A 7928-nucleotide genomic window follows, 5' to 3' on the forward strand; every position below is an offset into this window, starting at 1 on the left:
TCTCTCTCTCTCTCTCTCTCTCTCTATCGTCGCCAGACACCTCACCTTCGTGTACTCACCCCCTTGTCTAGGCCAGACTCCAGCAGAAAAGCCTGTGGGACCTTCATTTACTGACGGGGCACAACTCAAAATGAAGAGAAACAGCTGTAAACATCCATTGAAAATCAGAACATGGACTGTACGAAGTATGAATCTGGGAAACTTGGAAGTTGTCGAACTGAAATGGAATGCATAAACATCGATATTTTCGGCATTAGTGAGCTGAAATGGTCTGGTATTGGCCATTTGGAGTCTGACAACCACATGGTTTACTATGCAGGGAATGGTAAATTGAAATGGTGTTGCATTTATCATCAAAAAGAACATATCCAGATCAGTCAGGAGGTACAATGTTGTTTGGGATAGGATGATATCCATGTACCTACAGGGAAGCCCATTTATACCACTATTATTCAAATTTACGCACCAACCACTAAAGCCACTGAGGATGAAATAGAAGAATTCTACCAACTTCTTCAATCTGAAATCAATCAAATATGCAATCAAGATGTATTGATCATTACTGGTGATTGGAATGCAAATGTTGGGAGTAAAGAGGAAGGATCAGTAGTTGGAAAATATTGCCTTGGTGATAGAAATGATGCTGAAGAATGCATGATATTATTCTGCGAAACCAATGATTTGTTCATTTCAAATACCTTCTTTATATAGCATAAGAGACGACTATACACATGGACTTCACCAGATGGAGTACACCGAAATCCATTGACTACATTGGTGAAAAGAGAAGATGGAAAAGCTCCATATCATCAGTCAAAACAAGGCCAGAGGCAGACTGTGGAACAGACCATCAATTACTCATATTCAAATTCAAACTGAAGCTGAAGAAAATGAAAACAAGTCCACAAGAGCCAAAACATTACCTTGAATAAATCCCATATGAATTTACAGATCAGCTGAAGAACAAATTTGATACATTAAACACTAAAGACTGAAGACCAGAAGAGTTGTGGGATGACATCAAGAACACCATACATGAAGAAAGCAAAAATCGTTGAGAAGACAAGAAAAAAGGAAAAGTTCAAAATGGATGTCAGAAGAGACATTGAAATTTGCTCTCCAGTATAGAGACGCTAAAGCAAATGGAAGAAATGAGGAGGTCCTAGAGCTGAACAGAAAATTTCAAAGATCAGCTCAAGAATATAAAGCCAAATATTACAACAAAATGTGCAAAGATCTGGAATCAGAAAACCAAAAAGGAAGAACACACTCAGCATTTCTCAAGCTGGGGTAACTGAAGAAAAAAATTCAAGCCTTGACTTTCGTTATTGAAAGATTCTCTGGGCAAATTATTGAATGATGCATTCTGCATCAAGAGAAGTTGGAAGGAATACAGAGTCATTGTACCAAAAGGAAATGGTTAATGTTCAATCATTACAAGAGGCAGCATATGATCAAGAGCCAATGATCCTGAAGGAGGAAGTCCAAAGTGCATTGAAGGAATTGGCAAAGAACAAGGCCAATTGATGGAATCAAAATTGAAATCTTTCAAGAAAGTGAGACGGCAGAGGAGGCACTCACTCATCTCTGCCAAGAAATTTGTAAGACAACTATGTGGCTGATTGATTGGAAGAGATCCATATTTGTGCCCATTCCTAAGAGAGGTGACCCAATGGGATGCAGAAATCATCAGACAATCTCTGATATCTCATGCGAGTAAAGTTTTGCTAAAGGTGATACAGAAATGGCTATAATCATAATTGACAGAGAACTTCCAGAGGTTAAAGCCGGATTCAGAAGAGGCCATGGTACGAGGGATATCATTGCTGATGTCTGATGGATCTTGGCTGAAAGCAGAGAGCATCAGAAAAATGTTTACCTATGATTTATTGACTAGGCAAAGGCTTTCGATTGTGTGGATCATGACAAGCTATGGACAACATGGAGAAGTATGAGTATTCCAGAACACTTAATTGTGCTCATGAGGAATATGTACATGGACCAAGAAGCAGTTGTTTGAACAGAACACGGGAACACTGAATGGTTTAAAATTAAAAAAGTCATGTGACAAGGTTGTATTTTTTCACCATATTTATTCAATGTGTATGCTGATCAAATAATCTGAGAAGCTCGGTTATACGAAGAAAAACGTTGCATCAGGATTGGAGAAAGACTCATTAACAACCTACGATATGCAGATGATACAACCTTGCTTGCTGAAAATGAAAACGACTTAGAACATTTACTGATGAAGATCAAAGAGCACAGCTTTTGGTATGGATTACAACTCAAGGTCAGGGAAACAAAAATGCTCACCACTGGACCCATAAACAACATTCTTATCAATGGAAAAAAGATTAAAGTTGTCCTGGACTTTATTCTTCTTGGATCAATTATCAACACTTACGGAAGCAACAGTCAATAAATCAAATGACGTAATGCATTAGGCAAATCTGCTGCACAAGACCTTTTTAAAGTATTGAAGAGCAAAAATGTCAGCTTGAGGACTAAGGTACGCCTGACCCAAGACATGGTATTTTCAATAACCTCATATGCATGTGAAAGCTGGGCAGTGAATAAGGAAGACTATAGAAGAATTGCTGCGTTTGAATTATGGTGTTAGAGGAGAATACTAAAAGTGCCATGTACTGCCAAAGGAACCAATAGATCCATTTTGGAAGAAGTGCACCCAGCGTGCTCCTTGGAGACCAAGATAGCCAAACTTCATCTCTCATACTTCAGACATATTGTCAGGAGGACCCAGTCACTGGAGAAGAATATCATGTTTGGTAAGGTAGAGGGTCTGAGAAAAATAGGAAGACCCCCAAAGAGATGGATTAGCCAAGTGGCAGCATCAATGGACTCAAGCGTGGCAACAGTGGCGATGTTGGCCCAGGATCGGGCAGTGTTTTGTTATGCTGTGCTAAGGTTGCTATGGGTCAGTACCGAATCAATGGCACCTAACAACAACAACAATTTAGTACCAATAAATTTGATACTAAATTGTTGTTGTTGTTAAGTGCCATCGAGCCAATTCCGACCCATAGCGAGCCTATATAGGGTTTCCGATGAGCAACTGGTGAGCTTCAACTGCCAACCTTGCAGTTAAAATGACTTTGCAGTCTGGCGCATTAACCCACAGCACCACACCAGGAGTCCACTGGTATTAAATGTTGTTGTTGTTGTTGTTGTTGTTGTTGTTGTTGTTAAGTGCCATCGAGTCGGGTCCGACCCATAGCGACCCTGTACAGGGTTTCCGAGGTTGTAAATCTTTACGGGAGTAGAAAGCCTCATCTTTCTCCCGCGGAGCGGCTGGTAGTTTCGAACCGCTGACCTTAAGGTTCGCAGCCCGATTCGTAACCACTACGCTACCAGAGCTCCTAGGTATAATTAAATAGCAGAAAAGGGCCTACAGAACAGTTATACTGTTGCTAGTTAGTTCAAGTTGCATTTTATAAAAATAAAACTATAATGTAGTGGCGTAATTTATACCCACCATAGGAAACTATAGAGTAGAGTACTGGTGTGGTTCCAGAGAATGAACTCAATCTCAAGATTGGTTTCAACTGAAAGGTCAGTGGTTCAAACTCACCAGCCACTCCTCAGAAACCTGAGACAAGGTCATTGTGAGTTGGAAACCACAGATGGCACACAACAATACAACAGCAGCAGGAAACTATGTTTTCAGAAGCATAGCAGAATAAAGAAAGAACGGGTAGTCTGAGCAAATCCCTTTTTTAAAGAGAATAGAAAATCTGGGAGTTTTCCTTCCACTTCCTTTTCTGTGGATGGAGGAAATTTTGAAGCAAGAGAAGGAAAAGTCTTTGGGAGAATGCACTGGGGAGAAAGAATCTTTTTATTACTACAGTGAAGAATGTACATCAAATTTAGTTTACTTTAGTTTGAAATTACCTTAATTTGAAACCCACTTTCTTACAAAGATGAAATTGTTTGTCATGGTGGCCTAACCAATGGCTGGAATTCAGATAATACCACTTAGAGACTGTGTGATCTTGGAAAACTGAAATGGCATTTGGGAACTTTACTAGCCTATTTATGAATAGGGAAGATACTGCCTGCTGTATTCAACCACATGGAGCAGGGAAGCATGTTATCATGAGAAATACATCTTCAGTGAAAGAATAAGGAATGTTATTGGGGTACCAGGCTAGGATATCAAAAGGAGGCGAGGAACTGGTTTGACCAGCTAGGAACTTTAAAGAAAAATACAGTCCTTAAGGTCATGGTGGGGCCATTTTGGCTTCTCTGGGGGAGGGAAAACAGGAGGTGACAGAAGATTGTAAATGAAGCACTGAAACTGGAGGACAGGATTTATCAGACAGGGAATAAAGCTGTTTGTGGGCTGGCCAGGCAGTCTGACTGCCCATGTCCACTGGGTTCGATGCCAAATTTTGCAAAAATCAAATGAAGAAAACCTCACTCTTGCTAAAATTAGTACAGATTGGATTACTTGAGTATGTATTGGTATGGACAACATTTCTCACATTATGAACCATAGAGCAGTAATTTGAGATTTTATTTTTACATGGAGAAATAAATATTTTAATTCTAGAAGTGGGATAATCACTTTGGTCCACCTAGTACTGTCTCTTATCAAGTCTATAGTTGGAGAAATAGATCTGTTGATGTTGGAGGCAACATGACAAGGTCTCAGAATGAGTTGGTGACAGAATGATACAAACACAACTACATTGGTAACAGAAAGAGATGACCTCTGTCACTTGCTAGAAACAGAAGAAATACTTCTCACCTCATTTAATGAGCTCTGGTAGCATAGTGGTTACGAATCGGGCTGCGAACCTTAAGGTCAGCAGTTCGAAACTACCAGCCGCTCCGCGGGAGAAAGATGAGGCTTTCTACTCCCGTAAAGATTTACAACCTCGGAAACCCTGTACAGGGTCGCTATGGGTCGGAACCGACTCGATGGCACTTCACAACAACAACAATGACCCTAATATTAAAGTAACTTAAAAAGTTATAGGTTCAATTTTCATAAATCAATGTACTCATTATATTAATAGGCTAAAGTGCTTAAATATACCAATGAACATGATAAAATAATTTGAAAAAAGTTAAACATCTAATTAATTACATTTTCCACTGAACTTATTTGAAGCACATTCCACCCCACTCACAACTAACACTAAAATTACAGCGATAGAATACACTATTTTCCACTTTTCTCCTATAACAGAAACATAGTAAACAGTCCTTTCATGTTGCTTTTATTCTACATCCTCTGGAAATCCTAGTTACTTCAGTGAGACAAGGAAAACAAATAGAAGTTAAACAAATAGGAAAGGAATAAATGAACCTCTTTTTAGTTGCAGAAGACGTGATTATACATGTAGAAAGGTGAAAATATCAACCAAATCCAAAATCTCCTAGAACAAATAGGTGAGTATAGACAACTGACAGTATATAGATGAAATAATTGCTTTCATATTCCAAGTTAATAACAAAAATGGGAAATTAGAATTTGAAGTTTAAAAAATACCATTTGAAATAGTAGATAAAATGAAATAACTGGATGTGACTCTATCAAAAGATTTATATGATACTTAGCACTGTTGAAACAAAAGAAGAGCTATGTAAATAAAGAGAAATTCCATATTAATTTACTGGAAGACTTAATATTTCTAAGATATTAATTTCTTTAACTTTATAGATTCAATGTTATCCCAGTAAAACTACAGCCAAGTTATTCTACAGACTCTAAAAAACTGAGTCTAAATTTTTTTTAAGAGAAAAAAAAATTCTGAACTTTTAATAAGTTAATGAGAAGTATAATGCAGTGATTCTTCAAATTGCCAAGACAAATAGGTGAATATTTTATATATTGATGGGTGATATTTTTATATATTGATGGATTTGCTTTGTTAATGTTTTGTTAAGGATTTTTGCATCTATGTTCAATAGTACTTGATATTTTTCTTTACCTATAATTTTTACACTGAACAACTACATTTAAAATATGTATTTTATAAGCATTAAATCTATTCATACTTTTCACATATCATGACGAAGTGTGTGTAATTCTAAATGTACTATTCTTTGTGTGTGTGTGTGTGTGTGTGAACTCAGTGATAGTTTACATGGAAGAACATCATCACTTAATTGCAATGATTATAAACTCCTCTATGCATCATTGTTCAACAGTATTTGCTTCCATTCCCTGTTTTTCTCTTTTTAGGGTGGGGAGAGGTGGGGTGGGGTGGAGAGATGTACACAAAAACACTCAGGAATATATAATCTGATTCTAAAATTTAGATAGAATAACCAAAAAAAACCCAGCCAATACTGAATAAGAAGATCATCAAAAGCTATTGAGTTCCTTAACAATCCACCAGAAGAAACACCAAGAAAACCTGGTATATTTTCTAAGACAGTGAAAAATAAACCCATTCCAGCTCTTAAAGTACCTAAAGAAAAGAAAAAGAAAAAAAAGAAGAAAGGTCGTGTGAAGAAGGAAGATAGTGCCCTGGCCAAAGAGGTAAATATGGACACAAATAATGAGAATGCCTGCAAACTAAAAAGATCCAGGACAACATCTGAGGGGTCAGAAGTCTAAAAACCTCTCACAAAGAAAAAGAAAAAATGGGAAAAGACAGAAGCATCGAACTTACCTGAAGTAAAAACCGGTAAAAGGAAGAGACGGAGCTCCGAAGATGCAGACTGCCTAGCTCCCAGACGTGAAGTGAAAAAAACTGCTCAAAAAGAAAACATTAAAAAGGAAGATAAAGAAGTTTGTCAAGAAAACAAAGTCTCCACAGAAGAGGAAACGGATACAGGAGATAAAGACGGATCTCTTAAAAGTATAAAGAAGCACAAGAAAAAGCATAAAGAGACATAAAATGGAAGAAGAGTTTATACCATTAAGAGTACTATCAAAGAGTGAACGGATGGATTTGAAAAAGGCGTATTTAGCTCTACAAAAAGCCAGCATGGCTTTTTTAAAAAAACACAATATCCCAAATAAAATCCGAGTCAGAAATGGAAATAGACCACGGAGAACCTAATAAGTCTGGGACGAAAAATGAAAAAAATCAACAGTGAAGACTGTCGCCCCCAGGAGATTAATTCGTTGGGAGCACAGTTTGTGAGTGGAGTGATTGTGAAGATCATTAGTGCTGAGACCCTACCAGGCAGGAAACAAGTTCGGGATACTTTTGCAGCGATCTCAGAAGTTGTCTATGTTGACTTGCTAGAAGGAGATACAGAATGCCAGGCAGGACTTAAGAGTCCCGAAGCTGCTCAAGCAGTGATAGGCGCAGGCACAGAAATTCCAAAGCAACACAACTGGAAACTCGAGGTCCTTTCTGGTGATCATGAGCAGAGGTATTGGCAGAAGATTTTGGTAGACAGAGAGGCCAAACTGAATCCGCCTAGAGAAAAGAAAAGAGGCCCTAAAAAGTTCATCACCAAAGCTGAAAAGATTAGACGGGCAAAGACTGAGCAAGCAGTAAACACATTCAATTTGCTGAATATGATTGAAGAAAAAAAGAAAATGATATTTCTGAATATTTCATTGGATGCTTGAACTATTAGGAAATCCATCTTTATTAGAATAATGCTACACAATGTTGTTCTAAACCCCACACATTAATGAAAAGCAGACCTTGGTTCCTCAACTTGTAAATAAGACTTTTTTTTAGAGATAAGTACATATATACTACAATTTTTTTATTAATCTTGATTTTTTGTTGTTGTTGTTGTTGAAAGGGTTTTCTGTTATAGCAACCACAAAGCTACTGAGTAAATAAATGTGTTTGACCATTAAAAAAAAAAAAAAGTGAGAGACTGTAAGTAAATAATTACAAATAGTATATTTAATAATACACTAGTATCCAAAATACTGCTCCCCCTGTAAAGATGTAAAGCCTCAGAAATCCTATATGGGGTTGCTG

General features: G+C 37.5%; 1 pseudogene; it reads left to right on the top strand.

Annotated features, from left to right (window-relative positions):
• The window catches only part of LOC102838856, a 13590-nt pseudogene extending 6075 nt beyond the window's left edge, over window positions 1-7515 (top strand).
• The last annotated feature ends 413 nt before the right edge of the window (window positions 7516-7928 follow it).

This window comes from Chrysochloris asiatica, unplaced genomic scaffold (assembly GCF_000296735.1).
Source record: "Chrysochloris asiatica unplaced genomic scaffold, ChrAsi1.0 scaffold00121, whole genome shotgun sequence".
Classification (NCBI taxonomy): Eukaryota; Metazoa; Chordata; class Mammalia; order Afrosoricida; family Chrysochloridae; genus Chrysochloris; species Chrysochloris asiatica.